Consider the following 21,236-nt stretch of genomic DNA (forward strand, 5'->3'; position numbering starts at 1 on the left):
ACTTCTATTTTAAGGCTTCCAAATTCAAATATTTAACTCATAAGACGTAAGAAAGATGATTTTGAATATTTGATTTCTATAATTATATTTAGTTGTCAGCTCATCCTTTTGGTTACTGTCGTGTAGAAATGTCATCGTTCTCCCAGGTTTCACATTGACAGTGATAAGTGGTTGGATGTGTCCATTGGAGACCCTAAGACTCTTCTGAAGACCTCATCATTTTATAGTGAACTTGAGGGTTTCATGTTTCTCAAGCCAAGTTTCCTGGATATTATGAAAGCGCATCTGAAATTTCTATAGAAAAGACAGACTCCTTAGAGGGGCAGTGATCCAAACTGTGTTTAGAATTTTGATCTGCAAAACACAAGGAGACAATTCCTTGACAATGGACACTTTAAGCATTTTGCATACAGAATGATTAATGTATTAAATAGTTGGGTGATAAGAGTTTGCAGAAAATCCCTAAAATTTTAATGCAGGAATATAATGCACACAACATTGTGATGACTAATTCTTAGATAATTTTGAAATTTTTCCTACAAAACCTTTCCCTGTACCAGAAAGATATTTCTTAACTTCGTCTTTCTAAAGAGTTGGCATGGTAAACTGAAGGTACATAAATGCTGTATTCAAATCAACAATCATTGTTGATTTAAGTTATTAGTAAAACATTGACTTTATATTTGGTATCATGTCTTTTTTCATTTGTCAGTAAAATTATCAGTGAGCTTTATTAATATAATTCATATATTTTAGGAATTTTTCACCTTTTTTGCACTTGTGTTTCTAGTTCCAATATTCTAGAAGTGTATTTCAGTAACTAACAGGAATATGACTCATATAATAATTCATAGGAATCTTTCTCAAAACAAAAATCCAAAGGATAACAGTATAAGTTCGTTTAGGAAAATTGTCTTAGTATTGCCAGAAAATTGTCAGTAATTTTTAACAAATTATAACCACAAATTAATCTAAACTGAATACACACACACAGAGAATATTGAAGTATGGGAAACATGGATATAGTAGTTTAAATGTACAGATATTTCTTTTTCTCTTCTTAAAACAAAAGTTTGGAATTGGGAAGTCAAGGCCCAGGAAGGAGTTTTACAAAGCCATTAGGCATCGCATCTTGTTCTAGCTTCATCTTCTGCAATTCATAGCATATTTTTTCATTATGCTCATGATTTCATTTTTCTAAGATGAATGACACACATCCACGTTCAAGATGTGAAGATGGTGTAAGGAATAAGCGTCAACAACCTATGCCTTACCTGTTTTTCTCCTTTTTATAAAGAAAGTAAGACATTTCCAGAAGCCTCACACAACAAATTTCCTATCTTGTCTCCTCAGTAGGAGCTATGTCACATATTCTTGCCCTACATGGAATGTGCTTAGGGAAAAGGAGATTGTGGGAAAACATTAGATCAGTGAGTTAAGGATGTCTATCACTTTCTAATTATTTATGTTACCTTAAAGGTTATCTATCACAAACCCAGCATAATTCAATAGGAGAAAAAATTTCCCAAATGGGAAAATTTTGGTTATGCAAAACTTATCATCCATTGCTTCCCACCTATTCTATTCTGGTAGAGACTTTCTCTCATTGTGACCACAAAAATGCTTTCATACATTTTCAAATATTCCTTAAGGTGGTACCATCCACATTAATAAACACTAATTAATTCTATATCATGGGACTGACAACATCGGTCAATTCTGGGACTACATCTAGCTGAAAGGACATTTTAGAACTGATCATAAAATAACATTTTTCACATACATAAAGTATGTTATTAAATTTTTTTTGTAAAATTGTCTAGGATATTTAATATCTGCATTTAGAAATGAAATATAATAATGAAATACATAACGGGGTAATTATGATAAATCTAGTAAGTTTTAAGTTCATATACAATTGGTCACTAAATTTTACCTTAGTACATAACAGATATTGAATAATTTGAAACATAAGCTGAGCGTTAATTAAAAATTTGAAGCAGACCGTGATTATCTAGAGTGAACTTCTATCTTTCTTTCTATTGCTGTTCTTCTCTTCTCTCTACAAAAAATCTTTGCTAGTACCTTAATATTACCTCTTATTTACCCAATACCCACGTCTACTCTCCTAATAGGAGGACTTAGTTCTTTCCAAATTTCCTATATTTCTCTTCTCATCATTTTATCCATACTCACTTCTCTCCTTCCATCTTCACCCTCCACCAACAGTTTCTAGAAAATTTTCCCTCAACAATGCCACAATGGAAATTATTGTTTTTATTTGTTCATGGTACATATTATTTTCTGAAAATGGGTGCATATGTTACCTCTCTCTAGACTACTAGCATTTTACCAGGGCAGTGCACATATGGAAAAAATAAAGTTCTAGTTGGGCAATTTTAGCCATGAGAAGCAAGTGTAGATGTGTATAAAATTACCTTACTATCCTTTGGATTTTAAGGACGCCCAAAGAAAGAACATACTGCTAGCCATTGAGAATTGCTTGTTATTGACCACAAAACAAATAAGAGCCACTTTCTCACGTCTTCATGGGTCTCAGAAAGCATAACTCTAGTCTAGGTACTGTTTTGCTGTGGCAGTGACTGAACAGGAGTCTCTCTCTGAACTTTGGATTCATCTCTCAACTATCTCCCATCTTACCTCAACTGCCCAGTTCCCGAGCTTTCAAATAAAACCAGTCACATCTGCTCTCTTTCTTTTCTATGATATCTGATGATCTGCTTTCTGCCTCAAATCATTACATCTCTCTCTAGAATTCTACCTACTCCTTAAATTTTATTCTCTGTGGGCTTCCCCCCTTTTCTCCTTTTATCTAAAGAAAATTTCCCAGAATACCAATGACTTGGCACATGAATGGCTGCATCACTTTCTTACTTCTGACAACTTGCTCCTCTAACTTCGTTTTCCAGTCTTTTTCTCAGCAGGTCCAATTGGAGATGTCTGTGATCCAATAACATGTTATACTAATGGGGTCACATGGTATTCTAAAACCACGGGTAAAATATTTTTCTTCACATTTTTTTCTGAAGAGATTATGCCTTCAAAATTTCCATTTCAATATGATTTGGTACTAAATGTTTGTGGTAGCATTTGTCTTAATGTTTAAACTTGATGTTTTAAAAACAATTTCAAAAAAAGTCCTTGACCATTTATCTGTTATATGATCCCATGTCATATCATACTTTCATGCTCTGTCCTGCATGAGTTTACAGAATTTACACACTTGGCTAAAAAATTTAGGGGTGGGGCCGACCCCGTGGCCAACTGGTCAAGTTCCCACGCTCTGCTCCGGTCGCCCGGGGTTTTGCCAGTTCGAATCCTGCGAGTGGACATGATACCATTTGTCAAGCCATGCTGAGGTAGCATTCCACATGCCACAAGTAGAAGTATCCACAACTAAAAATACACAACTATGTACTGGGGGGCTTTGGGAGAAAAAGTAAAAATAAAATCTTTAAAAGAAAATTTAGGGGAAAGTAAAAAACAATGAAAGCTTCTATAGTTTTTACTTGGTTGTAATTTTTAATTCCATTCTTCATCTTTCCCTGTGCACATGTATTCCTGCTATAGTAGGACTATGTGTAGCATATGTCAGGAATATACAATTAGGATAATATATTACCCATGCTGGCATTGATTCCTGGTAGAGATGACGGTAATAATTTGGACCTGAGTATCATTGAGACTTAGCCAGGAACTGGCCATATTTTAAGAGAAAAAAAGATTATTCCATAGATGATAGGCCTAGAATTATATTTTATTCACTATTCTCTAGACTTGGCATGAGACTCCATTCACCCACAAGTTCAGAAAACAACGCTTACGAGATAGTATGAGATAGTAAATTGCAGGTCTCTGTAGACCTTTAATGGAAATTAAGGTAACAAATATCAATGAAATTAAACATGTACTTGGAGAATAGGAGAATCAAAATGAGTGTAAAAATGTCACATTGCATATGGAAAAATGCATGAAATTATTTCAAAAGCAGACTGTTTCACCTCTAATTTGTACTTGTACTGTGAATAAGCCACAGATATTTTAATGAATATTTTTGGACGTAGTTTCTTCCCTATATTTTAATAGAAATTAAATTCTATTTAATCTGATGATAGCTATGGTGTTATATTAGTCTTGGCACATTAAGTAAGTTTTCTGAGCTAAGGCGAACTAAAGAAAATTGGTAGTTTAAAATCAATTAAGAGGAAAGTACCACAGGGATTAGAAATTGTGCTTGTGGCACAGTTTCTAAAGCTTAATTGACCTTCTTAAGCTACTTGTAGTATGGTAGGTTGTGTAATATATAATGGTAATAGAGATGTAAAAACAATTTTAAATGGTTTTAAGACAAATAAAATCAGGTATAATTGTTGAGATAACTTATTTCCTATTTATTTATGTCTGTGTATATATACTAAGATTTATACAATGCCATCACTCTGGACTTTGAAATATATTCAAGGAAGAAATAGGTTAAACATGATATACTACTAAGCATTTAAATAAATTTTCTCTGTTGTGAAGGAAGAAGCTGAGATTTCTTCCATCTTTGTATTAAGAGCAGAATGCTTAACATATAGTAAAACTTTGATGAATAATTGTTGAATTTATAAATAAATGAATAGATAAATAAATTTGTCAATTTTACACGATTATTAAAAATCATAAAAACACATTAAAAATAAATCTCTATGCACTATATATTTTGTTTAAGAGTATGGAAACATAGAAAGTAAAGTAAGTGGGGAAAAGATTATTTTTTCCAAAGCAGGTTTTCTCAATCCTGGCACTGTAGACATTTTAAGAGAGATTATTATTTTTGCTTTGGGATGGTATACTATGCATTATAGGATGTTTAACAGCATCACTGTCCTCTAGCCACTAGATGCTAAGAGCACCCCCCTCCAAATTGTGACAATCAAAAATATCTCCAGATATTACAATATCCCCTGGGTGAGGGGCAAAATCAACCTAGCTGAGAAATACTTTTCTAGAAAAAAATGTATGGAAGAGAAAGACCAGGAGTAGGTGAAGTAGGGGTGGGTCCAGTACCCAAACTTTAATTACTAAACTTTAATAAACTTTAAATCAATAGATCTCGACATGGAATAAGAATCATTTGAATAAATTATGATAATGAAAAAGAGATTCGAATCTGAAAACGTATTAGGCACATTCAAATCCTACATGTTTCTAAGTCTCAGACTAAAGGACCTCATGTTTTTTTCATATTTTAATAGTTATCAAGATTACTAATGATTTTATAAACAGTTATCTCAAGAAGTCACCTCTCTCACATTACGATTAGCAAACTGAGGTTCAGAAAAAGTGGGAGCCTTTTTCCTGGCCCCACAGATTGTATCAGGTCTCTCTGTTACGTGCTCCCACAGCATCCTGTGGTTCTCTTAGGACCTTCATCCTTGTTCATTTTCTTTGTTCTTTGCTAATTTTAAACCTCCAGAAGAGGATGTTGCAAGTATTTTGTTCACCATTGTATTTCCTGTAAATGTTTGCTAATTGAGTGAATAAATGAATGACAGATGTGAGGAAAGCGGTTTCTCAGGCAAAAAATTAATTGACGTTTGGGGCAGCTGACTATTGACAGAAAACAGCTCACATGGTTTTATTTCCTAACTCAACTACTTATGTAACATTTTGGACATCTTTCCAGCTTCAACTCTCCTCAATTTTGTTGTGCATTTTCCACTAAACCTCATGACACACTAAATAGTGCTCCATCAACAGATCAGCTTAACATAACTATCTTTATTTATAAGTTTGAAAATCAACATGAATGACATGTTGTATTTTATAATTGTATTTCTTTAAAAATCCCCTTCAGAAGAGGTGTTACTCACTCCCACATTAGCTGAAGTAAAGGAATTTCAAATTTCGTTAAAGTCCTGTTTATGTACTTAGAAAAGCTTTCTGTCCCAGGAAAATAATTGAGTAGGGATAGAGAATATTATAACAATAGCATCACAATATCTACTTGTTTCTCCCTATTTGTCCTAAATTATTAGCTGAGAGAAGTTTCTTCTATGGGTTGCCATCTGTGCAAATTTAAGGTATAAATATGTTCTACAAAATGATTTTAAAGAATAAACCCTCAGTTGCTACCAAACCTGCATAAGTGTTTATTAATTATAGTTAAAGTAAGGTTGTAAAATTATAGCTCAGCATAGATTAATAGCAAACTCAGCTCCAGGAAAAGATCCAGTATATTTTATATCTAAAAAAATGTATGTGTGTGTATATATCTTTATCTTTGGATAAAAAACATGAGGGGGTTACTGTGGATCAGAACTTACAACACACGTTAACTGGATTCATATAGTGAACCCTGACAAAAGCCGACAGAGGCAGGTCCAGTCATGTTTCTCATTTTAGAGATGAGAAAAATCAGGTGGAGAAATTACAAAATTATCTAAATTTACACAATTAGTAATAATAACCCTGATTAATACATAACATTAATAATTCATAACAGAATCCATTCCTTGTTTAACTGATTAGGGAATCAGTGTTTATTTGGGGGCTTAATCAAAAAAGTAAATTTTATATGGATAGTCATTTAAAGATCTGGTCCAAAACTTTACTATATAAAACAGTACAATAGGATTTGGCATAGAATGCTGTAAGGCCTGGTTAAAAGACCTAATAACTGGTAATGAGTTTTGCTTTCATGATATTAGATTATAAGTAATTTAATGCAATTCAGTTCAGGGTAAAATATATAATTAATGCTGGCATAAATGCATTTTTAACTTTTTATTGTAACCATAAAAATGCATAGAATTTGGGATTTAAATCTATAAATAATTATATCTATACAATGTCCGGTTTTTATTTTCAAGTCACTTTATCTTGTTTATTCTCAACAAACATTCACAAAAGCTTTGACACAACTGTTTTTTTAATATGTTAGATCTCTACTATGTATAATGTTTTAATTTTTGCTAATGCGATATTGAAGATATTATTGATCAAAAGAGTGGGAAAAACAGGTAGATAAAAGCCAACTGAGATAAAAATAATTAGAAGTACTTTATCAACCTCTGAGTCATCAAAAATGAATTATAGGGTCATTGCTTTTCTTCTCAGACTTGTCAAGGACATCTATCTCCAAACGATATTATCCTCCATGTCATCAATAGTTGTGGTAGTGCAGCTTTTCTTAAAAGAAATATATATTTATTCTTGGATATATACTAACGATGATAATCCACCTTATTTTGTATCTTTGCGAGTTCCTTTTCAGCATGAAGAAAGTGAATGTTTAAATCCCATGTTCTTTGGAAACGGACCACATAACTGTTGATCAATGTCACAGAAAATCTACTGTTTATATGTATATATGTCTAATCTTATTTGAAAATGTCACAAGCAAATATACGTCAAAATTGAATTTTTAACACTAATCTTGAGTCTAAGGAAATTGGCACTGTAAAAATCCAGTTCACTTACTAAAGTAAATATTGAATCAGGAAGGCAATAATACATTTTAGTGCAAATACACAATGTGAAATATAAATACAAATTCTGAAATATGCCCGACTTTTTTTAATAAAGAAGGTTTGTAAAAGTATCAAAGACAATCTTGTACTGTGTATGACTTTCACTTGTTTTTGTACAAAATGATGCAGAATAACTATCCACGTTCTCAAAGTCAAAGCAAAAGGGCCACAAAAAAATTTCACCTGCCTGTGTTGCTGTCATATGTCCTTCTGTGTATAATATGCTACTGGACTATTCACATGGCGCCTTTGTCTTCACCGACAAGAAATGTAACTGAGGTCCCCAATTAAGTCTTGCATTCCTACGCATAGAGGTCTCATTTTCAACTTCATTTTTTTGTCCTTCATATTTTCTACAAAATTGTAGTAGCCAATTCAATGAAACCTGCAAAGTTGATAAACACATGCCTGGGTTCATGTTTCTAAAATGGAATGCATATTTCCAATTCATTCAAATCAAGGGTATTAGTAGAAAGAACTATTGATTGTATCTACCTCTAACAAAACAATTTATCCTCAGCCCAAGGACTTTTCACTTTTTCTTTGAGTGAAAATAAATAGCATTAATTCTTCAGCAACTGACTTTCTGTTGCATAAACCCTTAAATCTTCAGATTTTTCAGCCTAAATCAAAGACTGAGTATTTCAGAACCTGAAGAAATAGCGTATAAAAAAAAATCCCCCTTCTGCCTACTTTCCAGAGTTTGAAGGGATGAATTATTTAGGTGAATACAAAGCACAACTGTGCAGATTCAAAATGTAATGTACATTTTAAGGTATTTTGAGATGATTCAATTTAACAGATTACTTTGTTTAAAATTATTCATTGAATGTAGTCAGATTCATAAGAGATGATGTGTTTCCCTCACTTCCAAAATAATAAGCCATTTGCATGAATCAAGGAATAACAATCTCTCATCCGTTAAATAACTGATAAGGTTTTGTATATTTGTGTTTAGAAACTAATAAATAAATTTTACATGGATATAGCTGATTATTACAGCTGTACTTAAAAAAGAGATGAATTATTAACCAATTTAATTCTTAATCATGTGAAAGAAAACAATATACAAAAAGAATAGAAAATAATTTTAAAAAATTTACATATCCATAAATAGTGAAATATTACTTTTGCAAAAGTGAGCCACCCAAGGATCATATTCAGATATTTATAGGTTAAAAACTCAAGTCACTTCTTTGAATAAAATGTACATTGATCACCATGATAATAGCTTGTAAACTCTGATTTTTTCTACATTTTCTTGTCATCATTTACTCATTGAGTTTTAATCCCATGTTGTTAAATGTGTTAAACTGAGTATGAGGGAAGTGAAGCATTGCATAATAATTACTCTATTTATAATATACATGGGAAAGCCTACCTTGGTAGACACATTCTCATTGCCTTGACTTCCAGCAATGGAACTTACCATCTTTCTTGTGGAATGTCTAATTTTCATATATGGTTGCGTTAGAACCTCCAGAGTTCAATAGCGTATACTTAACATTTCAAAGTGCGAAAGAAAGCTGAAAATAGATTTGAAGTACAGGCGGTGTAATTTTCTCTTAATAAAATTGTGAGTTTACAGTCATTGAAGAAATTTAAAATTACAGATATAATTCTATTTTGGGAGTGGAAAGGAGCAGTTGTACTGTGATTAACTATCTTCCACCAAATGACTTATGCAATTTAAATTAATGGTAAAATACAGACATAACAAGAGCTCGGTATCACCAGTTAGATTTGTCAAAACTATGACTTCTTATTAAGGGAGAAAAGTCCTTAAGGATTTGTACATTACAACTGGAAACAACCATCTAATAAATGAGAACAAAGGGAGTGATATCCAGATATCCACGCCTGTGAATATTAAATCCCCTGGCTAATTTATATTTTCAGACAGAGGCAGAATTTCTGGAACAAATCGAAGTAAAACAAGTATATCAATATATTAATATCATATGAGAAGCAATTAAATTTGAAAATGTTCTTCCTTTTTATCAATACAGTGAGTAACAGAAGCAGATATTTCTAAGATATGGAACCTTCCTAATCAAGATAAAGAAAACTAACTTGGATATTTTAAATTAAATCATTATCTTACCCTCGACACACAGATTCAGCATTCTCCACCCATCTATTTTTTTCACCATCATCGTAGTTCTGAATATTATCTGGAATCGAACTCGGGAGGGTGGGATGAATAGAAGAGGAAAAGTACCAGAGACTGTCCAAAACTTCATAATACAAGCAAAACTAGAGATCCAGAAATTATCATCTTCTCTTGGAAGAGTCAGTTTATGAATGGTGGAGTTCGGAAAGAAGTTCCAGTTTGCATGCTCTCAAAGGTGATAGCTGAAAATAAGCTAGCAAGCCTCTTGTTCATACGGCAGGGCCCCGGTACTCATGGAGAGTGAGGTTGGACACAAACTCAAGGTCTATACGTGAAGATGAGGCATTGGAGATGGTGAAAGAATTTCCCATAAAGTTACACTGGGACAGAATTTGTACCTTTGAAGACAATTTTGTAAAAGGGATAAAAATTTGGGAATTGGAGTAAGAAAGAGCCAGGCTCCTGATTCCATGATTTATTACTAGTTATGAATGTATGTCACATAAAATTTGAACCTAGGTTTCTCCTTCATAAAATAATTTTGATGATGGGAAAAATAATACCTATCTCTGAAAGCTGATTTGGTGATTGAGATGATATTTATAAGGTCGGCCTTGCAGTATCTAGCACACCACAGATATCAATAAATGGTACTCACTATCTGCCATATTTTATCCCTGTTTTTAATAGTGGATCATTTTAGAGAAAGGCCACCTCTTTGTCTTTAAATATATAATATGAATAAATTTAATGGCTCATACTTCATTGTCGTGTCATCTTTATTGATAAGATAAATTTGAGTTCTTAAAAATAAATGAAAGGAGGACTTTTCATTTCATTTGATTTTACATCCAACCTGAGAACTATAACAGTTCAACACATTTAAAATTCCCTTAATAATTCGAGTCTCTAACCTAACAAATTACAGAATACAATCAGAAATATGACAGCTAGAAATGACATTAGAAAATATTTTTTTGGGTCCTCTCATTTTATAACTAAAATTTTGACAGCAGAAAGATAAAGTGATTTGTCTGGGTTTACGCATGTAGAAAGTGGAGTAAACAGGATTTAAATTTGGACCTCCGGCCACTTAGCCGAATATTTTCTAAGCACCAAATATCATGGGAAAACACACATATGCACATACATACGTATATATATGTACATGTAGTTTGTATAATTGTGTAGTGTGCAACATATGTACACATATTATGTTTTTAGCTAGATCTTCCAGATTTTCTTCAAGGTGGGTGTATGTATTTAAAGTCAATCCCAGCACACGATATTTTTATAATTCAATATCTTCTTTAGTTATATTTCCAATATGCATGTCCAAGTTTCAACAGTAAAGCAACATAATTTAAATCTACAACATGATTTATAAATGATATATAATTGGAGAATTATATTTTAAATTAAGAAATAACATATCTACACTTTTATAAGCTTATGTAACATATATTAAAGCATTCATACCTAAAATTCAAAATAATTTCAAATGAAGTGAATGTCAACAGTGAAAAACCCTGCTTAAGTACAAAAGAATAGGATATATTTAGAGATTAATTATTCAACCAAAGAATGTATTATTTTAAACAAAGATTTTTCAAAATAAAGAATAGGGAGGCAAGGAAGAAACTGGCTAGTTAGTTTATCATTTCTATCTATTTTTCTTCTACTGACACAAATTAAGATTTTTCACAGGTCACTGAAATAAACAAATGTGTAGTAACTCATAGATCTTGGGAACACAACACACTTATTCAAACTTCAAATTATAGGGTTTTCCAGACTATCTTGATTCTAAAATATCCTGAAATTTGTAAATTATGGATATTTGTGATTAAAGACTATACAGAATTTCAAAAAGCATTTCATAACAGGAATGGTTTTATTATAGTAAATATTTTCTAGTAAAATACTTCACTGTTCTTAAGAGTAACTTTTTTTCTACTGTCCAAATTATATTGTTTATACACAATAACACATGCCTCCACTGAAGACAAATACTGCAGGTGTCATATCTGTGCCCTTATATTAGAATTTTGAAGTTACTCCATATCAAAATTTTAAAATAGAAATTGGAGGACACATAGCTACCTAGCCCCAAAGAAGATCTAGTGGAACACATGATATACATACAAATATTTAACACCACAGAACAATACAAAACACATTGTTTATGTGCGTGTGTGTTTCTGTATACACAGGGCAAGATCAAGAGTGAAAATGAGAATGGTTAAGAATATATATAAAATATTATATACATAATTTGGCTCTGAAAACAATTAATTGATCTTCCTACAACTCATAATAGGAAAATGACCTTATTTAGGATTAGTAAACTAATCCGGCTTAGAGCATTAGGTTTGCATCGATCAGGACTCCTCAGGACTTCTCATGTTATTCATGAATCCTGATTGGCAGAAGATCCTGGTATACACTGGAGACAATGAAAAGGGAAACGGCACTAAAATATTAATTTTCAACAATATGATGAGGATGTTCCAAAACAGGAAAAAATGGAAAAAAATAAAAACAAGATTTAAAATATGGTAACACCAACTAAAACATTCAAGGGCTAATCTTCCTATTCTAGAGCAAATGGCCATTGGACTGAACCAGATGAACACCTGGCATAAAAGTGGCAAAGAGTGACCTGTGGGCATGAATTCCACAGTATAGAATGACAGTAAGTGATGGCAGTTGGATCCTTGAATAGCAGCAAAAGCTTATATGAGGGTGTTCCCTGTTTGATTGGAACTACGATATGAACTAGTTGCCATAGGTAAAGAATAGAAATAAATTCTAGCTATTTAAGTTTTATGGCTATTTAAAACCCAAATAAATGGGAGTTTATTGCACACCACCATTATCATCAGGACATACTTTTTGAAGGATAACTGTGCATAATGTTGTATGTGAGTCTATAGAAAAAGAACCTGGAACCAGCAGTCTGTCACCGTTGAGGTGAAGAGCTCAGTGTCAGCCAGGATGATTTTAAGTAGCATGTGTTGGTATAAGTACCTAATCATAAAAAATAACTTTGTCCTAAATTTAAAAAATAGCTTCTAAAGAGACAATAGGGTGAAAATACATAAACGTGGAACCAATAATCACTTATACCTTTTTAATGGCATAACTGTTGTCATTTAGATTAGTCTACCATTTTTATTTAACAAAGTACTATTTCATAAAAGGCATCTGAAACCCCTTATTTCAACTACAATTACTTTAAAAGGTATATGAATGCAATGTAACTTATTTCCTTACTTTCACTTTATAAGGGATTTAGGGGAGAATGAAGTTGTGTCTATTGAACTCTTAGTACTTGTTACTTGCCATGGGCTGTGCTAGGTGCTTTGCACACATTATTCTTTTAATCTCCTCAATAAATCCGTGAGGAATAGATTATTTTGTTGCATTGAGGTGGAAATTGAGACTCCTCATAGTGTTATGTAATTTAATCAAACTCATGCAAACCAGTAAATAACAAAGCAGGAGCCAAGTCTTGTCCAGCCAGACTTTACTTCCCAGGATTTTTCTAGTAGGCTGTGCTTTTTAAGATAAAGCTCTCCCATGTGTCACAGATAAGGCTTAGAGACACAGCTTAATCTGAAATGGTACTATTACTCCAAGAAGCCATAGTCATGGAAAAGAGCCATAATAATGGTAAGGTCTTTCTCATTCCAGAGATACATAAATATATCTGAACTCTTAAAGATCATCTTAAAATATATTCATAGTACTGCCTTTATTTTGTTTGGATTGATGGGTTAGGTTGCTGATGATTGTCTCTATTTCTTTATTTTATTTGAGTTAATTGTCTTTATTGTACAAATGAGGTTAAGTAACATTTCAAAGTTGCCCAAAATAGAAAAGATAGAGTTGGTGCTCCAATTTAGGTCTGCCCAATTTGAGTTTCAGTAAGGTTAGCTTCTAGATATGTTGCACTCAGTTGTATAAGCAAGATTTTTTTGGTAAGGATTCACACTCAGGCTAATCTCTGGATTTCTACAACTTATCCACGTAGCTGTAATATGCAGATTTGATACTGTAGAGAGTCATCTATCTGGGCCCTTAGCTGAGTACCAACTTTTTTTAATCCTCTTTATGACACCCAGTGTTTCCCCCAAGTTGTGACCAGTGGCCATTCAGCCACCAATTAATACATCCATGTACTGCCACTCCCTACAGTTGAGTTGTACCCTTAAGAGACAGTTGTACCCTTAAGATTCCAAAACATACATAATTTGGTTATACAGTTGTTGCCTCAACTAATGAAATATGAGCACAAACAGAAAAAGAGTTGTTGATATTATTTTTCCTCCTTAGAAAACCAAGTAGAAAGCTTTAGAAAGATTTGGGAAAGATTCTAAAAATATTCTGAAGAACAAATAACGGATAGAGACTAGGATGGAATTGCCAAAATCAAGAAGATCACGCACTTAGATTATTTTCTAAGTATCTTTAAGTTCTCATTCAAGTTAAAAGAAAGCAAAAACAAATTAAAAAATGATAAAGAGTGTCTTTTCAAAGAAAGATGATGTAAAACTTTATGCTTAATGAAAATCACTTGGTCCTGCATCAAAAGATTGTTAAGAATGACTAGCAGAAAAAATGTAATTTGATATGCCCTAAATTCTTTGTAAAAGGTATTTATTAGAAGAATTTCTCATTTTTATGACTATTTAATTGATTTATATGGTTAATAACCAATTGTTTATTTTAATCACATCAGATAAGGGGCCGTTTAATGCATTTTACCATCATTGTAGACATTTTTGATTTATTAATTTAGCTAAATTTCACATTTTCCCATTTTGGGCTATATGCTCTGAGTGAGTTAGGCATGAAATACATGGTTAAGTGGTTGTTCTATTTAAAACTCTTGGGTACAAGCGTTTTGGTTATTTTTTTCAGAAAATCCTTCTGAAAGGTAAATGAATTTGTTTTTTTAACTTCATCACCTTTTCCAAAATCTTTCCTTGTGGATTAAGTCAGAATGAATTGAGTCAAATTCAATACATAGGTACCTTTGTAGGGATAATAATTTTGGCAAAGCCTCCCTAAATAGAATTCCTATCAGCAGTTTGCTTATAAAAAAGGTAAATGATCAGCATTTTTCACTAATAGGAGCAGAAAGAAATCAGACCTTCTGGGAAATGGAAGTCAAGAAAATGACAGAGGAAGATCCATCAGGATTGTTAATATTCTGATAATGATGGAAGCTCTGAGTGACTTACGCTATAATAACCTTTATCGAACAAGAATCTGATGAGTCAGGTCATTAAACTTTCAGTATATAAAATTATACTCTAAACAAGTGAAATATCCTAAGGATGGTAAGGGATAGAAATAATATATCTTCATAATAAACTTTAAACCATTTTTCTTTAAGTGCAAAAATAAATCAAAATACAACTGTATAAAGTTTTTCCAGAATGTACTACATATATTTTAAAAATCATCATTCAGCTGTTTTATGGCTCTGGGCGTATAACTTCAAGGTGAACGTAACGTAAATTGTTATATATGTCACTCTTACCGCCCAATCTCCTATATTCTTAGCCTTTATGTGTTTCCATATTGTCACTCAGCTAGAGCAGTGCCAACTTCTGTCAAGCCTTTATTCTATGGGGAAAACAATGGTGACATTCACTTTTTCCAAAGTATTTACCCTGGAGATATACTTAATAGCAAACCAAATACATTAATGCTATTGCCAGGAGTGAATTAATCTGGGATAAATTCATCTCCATGACAAGGAAACTTCCTTCTTTATTCACTTTGCCCATTTCAGTTCCTATAAATCACTAAGCAAAGTGTGGCCTATAGGCTTAATTCCTTATTCTACAACATGGGACACATAAATCTTGAAACTCGGATCCAACTAATCCTCATAATCTGTCTACTCCTAATCTCAAACGCTCTATTTTCCATTAAGATGGATCTCACTAGGGCTGGCCCCGTGGCCGAGTGGTTAAGTTCGCGCTCCGCTGCAGGCGGCCCAGTGTTTCGTTAGTTCGAATCCTGGGCGCGGACATGGCACTGCTCATCAGACCACGCTGAGGCAGCGTCCCACATGCCACAACTAGAAGGATCCACAACGAAGAATATACAACTATGTACTGGGGGGTCTTTGGGGAGAAAAAGGAAAAAATAAAATCTTTAAAAAAAAAAAAAAAGATGGAACTCACTAATCCGCATGTCTGCATAACAGACTCTCAAAGCCCTATGCTCATGTTTTCCATTATGCCTGAAATATCCTTCCGCCTGAAATATCCTTCCTCTCTCCTCTGTCAAACTCCTCCCCAAACTTTATAGTCTAGTTAGTGTTTCCTACTCAGTTTTCCTGACAAATTTTGCAAACTCAGTCATCTCCTCCCTTCTACTCAGTCAGCATTCCCTTCAGAGTTTATATTGTTTTTGTTTATAGATCTGACCAGCCAGTTGCAATGGACTGAATTGTGTCCCCTTAAAATTCATGTGTTGAATCCCTAACCCCCAATGTGATGGTATTTGGAGACAAGGCCACTGGGAGATAGCTAGGGATAATTATGGTAGACGTTTTTCTTGTTTTTGTCATTTGATTTTGATTCAGCACCCTGTCCTACTTTACACATCTCACCAGTCAAGTCCCTACCTTTTTCTATATTTAAACCACAGCCAACCCCTTGTTTGGTGGTCTAGTGGTTAAGATTGGGCACTCTCACTGCCGCAGCCCAGGGTTCATTTCCTGGTCAGGGAACCACACCGCCCATCTGTCCTTGTCATACTGTGGTGGCTTTGTGTTGCTGTGATGCTGAAAGCTATGCCACTAGTATTTCAAATACCAGCAGAGTGACCCATGGTGGAAAGGTTTCAGAGGAGCTTCCAGATTAAGACAGACTAGGAAGAAAGACTTGGCCACCCACTTCCAAAAGAATTGGCCGTGAAAATTCTATGAATAGCCCTGGAGCATTGTCTGATACAGTGGCTGCAAGGTGAGAGGATGGTGCACAAAGATTGGGCAGGGTTCCACTCTGCTGTACACAGCATCGTTAGGAGTCAGAATTGACCGGACAGCACTAACAACAAAAAACGCTTATTTACACTATTTCCCGTGGTGTCATTTGAATTGCTTGCCACAGATAAAGCAATGAATTCAAGAATCATATTTGATCTAAAGGATTCATCTTATTGATACAAAATATGCTGTTATTTATTTTTTGATTATGACAAAATTTAAGACACAATTTAAAATCTAAAAGTTACTCATTAATGAAAATATGACCCATTTAGAAATCCTAAAATACTTTATGTAAGTTAGATAATTTAATAGAATTATAATATTGGCATTTATTATGTTCATTTTACAGTTGTAGAAATCAAGACTCAAAGACATTAAATTAACAATATCATAGATATAGAATCAGCAAGGCAATATGGAAATTCAATTCTGTCTGATTCCAAATATGTATCATCTTAATATGGTTCAGTTTCTCTTATTAGCTGTTACAATATATGCCCAAGAACTTTTTCTTTTTTTAAGACTTTAATAGCCATATCCAAAATTTGGAAAGATTGCCTTCTAAAGATACCCTAAGGACAAAATATAGAGCCCAGGAATGGACTCACACAAATATAGTCAACTGATTTTTAACAAAGGCACAAATGCAATTCACGCCAAGATGAAATCTTTTCAACAAATGGTGCTGGAACAATTGGATGTCCTTATGCAAAATAAACTTACCCACAAACATTAAAGCTTTCATAAAAATTAATTCAACATCACCTCCTTCAGTCGGTCTGTCTGTCTATCTATCTATCATCTATCGTCTATTCTGGCATCCAATAAGGTGTCAATGGGAGGATACGAATATCTGATCAATGTACCTTAATGTGGGACAAATTTCATGGGCCATTCCAGCTCCATGAGATCCGTTGAGCCTTCTGCGTGAACTGCATTGCAGTCCAACTTCTCCCTCTCCCTGGGACCCTCACTCCTTTACAGGTGTCATGCACAAGAGTACTCTTCAGTAAACATTCATCACTCAAATCTGTTTTTGAAATCTTCTTCCCAGGAATATGACCTCAGATAAACTGAAGAAAAGACCCTAGAAAATGAGAATAGGTCCTTGAAAATTGTGCTACTTTACAGAAATGCCATAAATAGTAAAACAGAGAAGAAGTAGGAGTGAAGGAAATCAAAAAGGCTGAAATTAGAAAGAATATGATTGCTTATCAAGAACCTGTGATAATTAATTTCTCTCCATATGGACTTTCCTCAGGTAATCCCTACTCTCTCTTTCGATTTCCAAGGCATGAAACATGATGCTATTTGTATTATTCTCTTTCAGTGAAATAATCCTGCAATGCATTTCTTAAGGCTGAACTAACAGTGATGTAATATAAGCTAAGATGTTGACTGGGAAGGATATAGAAGTGATGAAAAAGAAGATCAACAAGATAGAAGATAATTATAATGCATGGTTCCTCAACTATGTTTATTTATTTTCAATACACTCAATTTGCCATCTTTTTCTTCAATGAGTAATAAATATCTCGATCTCTCTTTTTTTTTTTTTTTTTTTTGAGGAAGATTAGCCCTGAGCTAACATCTACCTCCAACCCTCTTTTTTTTTGCTGAGAAGATTGGCCCTGAGCTAACATCCACGACCATCATCCTCTACCTTACATGTGGGATGCCTGCCACAGCATGGCTTCATAATCGGTGTGTAGGTCTGCTGCAAACCTGGGGCTATGGAAGCAGAGCTCGTGAACTTAACCACTATGCCACCAGGCTGGCTCCTCAATGTCTTTTTTTAGCTTAAAATGAATTAACACCATATTTTCCTTGCTGAGTTCTTTGGCTTCTAATCCATTTTTCTTCCAGGAAAGTTAATAATAAGTTAAATAAAGTACTATATTTTATAAATATCACTGCATAACTACATATTTTGCAACAAAATAATATAGAGGTTTTTGGGGGGTTTTTTTGCCTCTAATCTCTCTCTCTTTTCTAGATCCATCTGTTTTTCTATCCCAGTGTTTTAAGTAGATTCTGAGTACATGTTATGGCTGCAAAGATTTTAATTTAGTTTTGTTTTTATTTCATCCTCAGCCTAATGCTTGTCATTTTTCATATAATTGCAAAATCCACTCTTTTTGAGTTAATTGACACTGACTCACATTCAAATTAATTCTTACCTTTGTTAGCAGGTTTTATGTGAAGTTTACCCTAAGTATTATTAAGGTAATTCGAAGTTATAAATCAAATTGCAAAGGGAGTATTGAATATATACGACCAATATATATTATTGGGTGTTTGAGGGTAAATTAAGATTGAGGTAAAAATGGAAGGATACTATTGGCAAAATGTCTAACTTGAGGAAATGAATCGTATTATGGTAAAAGACAACTGCGGAATTTTCTTGGAACATGAAACTTCTATAGGAAAATCTAATATGTGTCTTCCTTTCTTGGCTAGACCAGGAAACATGCCCTGAGTAGGTTCATGTGGTCAAGGAGCACATTCTACTTTATGTCAGTGGTGTGATATTGTAGTTGGTACAAAAGTGGAGTCCCATGGTCACTGACGTATGTTGGGAGTGGGATTCCTGGGTCTTTGTAATAGTTAATATGCACAGGGAGAGAAAAGCAAAAACAGAACAGTGGGAAGACTAATTCCAAGGACTTCCCTGAAGTGTTAAAAGCATATTTTGGAATGTGTTACTAAGGAAACGAAAAGTTGTTTTAAAATATAAATTGAGTCTTTGTTGCAATATTCTCAGGGTGAAGAAATGTTACATCTCTCCATCTGTTTTATTTAGTCCTGATTGTAGCACATGGTAGATACGCTTTCTCCAGAAACAGTAACATTTGGAGTCTTTCCTATAATTAAAAAGCTATTTGTGGAAAATCTTTTAGAATGAGCTCCAGCGGATTAGAGCAGTGGAGGGTGTGCATGTGGGTGTACACGTGCAGACACAGAGGCTCACCCACATGCATGAACTAAGGAAGAAGGGAAACAAATTTCATTTCAGTTATGCTTTACTACTTGGAAATCTCTCCAAATTCTGCTTTTCACATTGGGAAATTCAAAACGTTAATGCACGCAAAATTGAGAGAAAGTTTGTGATCCTGCCTTTCTGATATTTTTTTGTGAATAATTTGTATTTTTTAGAGAATGCATGTTGTTTTCTTCGCAGCTGTCTAAGACTCAAAAAGGCTTCAGAAACCACCTTATTCAATGCCCACTTAACACTAGTTTTTATGCCAATGTGTCTAACCCAGAATTAAAAATTAGGCCTATTTAAAATGACTCATTCTAAGTGGGGTTGATTTAAAACATATTCATATGCATTGTTGTTTTGTATTAAAAAATGTGTTCTCCTGTTTTTTCCCTGTTTTATATATTATTTACGCTAAGCTGGACTACACTGTTAGACTCATACTCTGAAATCTAACCGAGCAAAGGTTAATTATCACTAAAAGCCCAAAATTAGTTGGCTGCACTCCAGGGCAATGTCATGCTTCTTGTGACTTCAGAGATTTAGGCTGCTTCTATTTTATAGTACCTCCATCTCAGCTCTGGCTGCCATGACTGCAGCAGTGATGAGAAAGGCAGTGTGAACTTCCACTTGCTTCTAAATGCCCTCTACCAAAAGTGATACATTCCACTTCCCTTTCACAGTCAATTAGCCAGTTTCATCACATGGTTCCAATCTAACTTCGTGGAAAGCCAAATCCCAGGAAGGAAAGAGAGCCCAATATAGTGAGCACAAGCCATTGCTACACTGTGTATTAGCTGCGTGATCATGAACACATCCATCAATCTTTCAATGTTCTATTTTTCTCATCTTCAAATTCAGGGTAATAAAGCTGAGCTCCCAGTTACTGTGAAGATTAAATAGGTTCACTTATGTGTCTTCCATTACCCACAGTCCAAAAAGCAGCAAATGATCAAGAAATGCTAATTCTTTCTTTTTAAAGGAAAGGGCTCACAACTGTCTTTTCTTGAAAATGACTTATTTCCGTTGGCTGTGTGCTTGAATACATTTCCCGGAAATTTTCAGATTTCACTTTCACGTGGTGCTGTGTTTGCAAATCTTTCAAATAGGAAGGGAAGTTCATTCAGAAAAAAAGGAGAATTAATATAGAATACAGTGTCTTTTTGGAACATCTATTGATAGCATTTTTACCTATCTGGTCATGTTAAATTTACTTGGGAAGTAAATTAAATATAGAACTGTGTATAAAAATTTAAAAATACGAAAGTTCAATCCATTTTCTTATAGAATCAATATTTTCTTTTTAATTTCATTTAGTATTTAAAAAAGTCTATGAACCTGAACTGTCCCTTAAAATTGAGCCATGCAGTGATATCAGTGATGGTGTGAGCAGTTTTGAGGGACAAATAAATTGGATTAAACAAGTGTAATAAATAATAAAATAAATATTAGAATGAAAATCTGTTTAGAGATGGAAGGGAAGTTACAGCTATTCACAAGAATATTTTGAAGTATGCATTTGTATTTATAGGTTGTGTGGGTTTTCCTTATTCATTATTTTAGAAATTACTTGTTTATAATCTTTCA

This window comes from Equus asinus, chromosome 18 (genome assembly GCF_041296235.1).
Source record: "Equus asinus isolate D_3611 breed Donkey chromosome 18, EquAss-T2T_v2, whole genome shotgun sequence".
In the NCBI taxonomy this organism is placed as follows: Eukaryota; Metazoa; Chordata; class Mammalia; order Perissodactyla; family Equidae; genus Equus; species Equus asinus.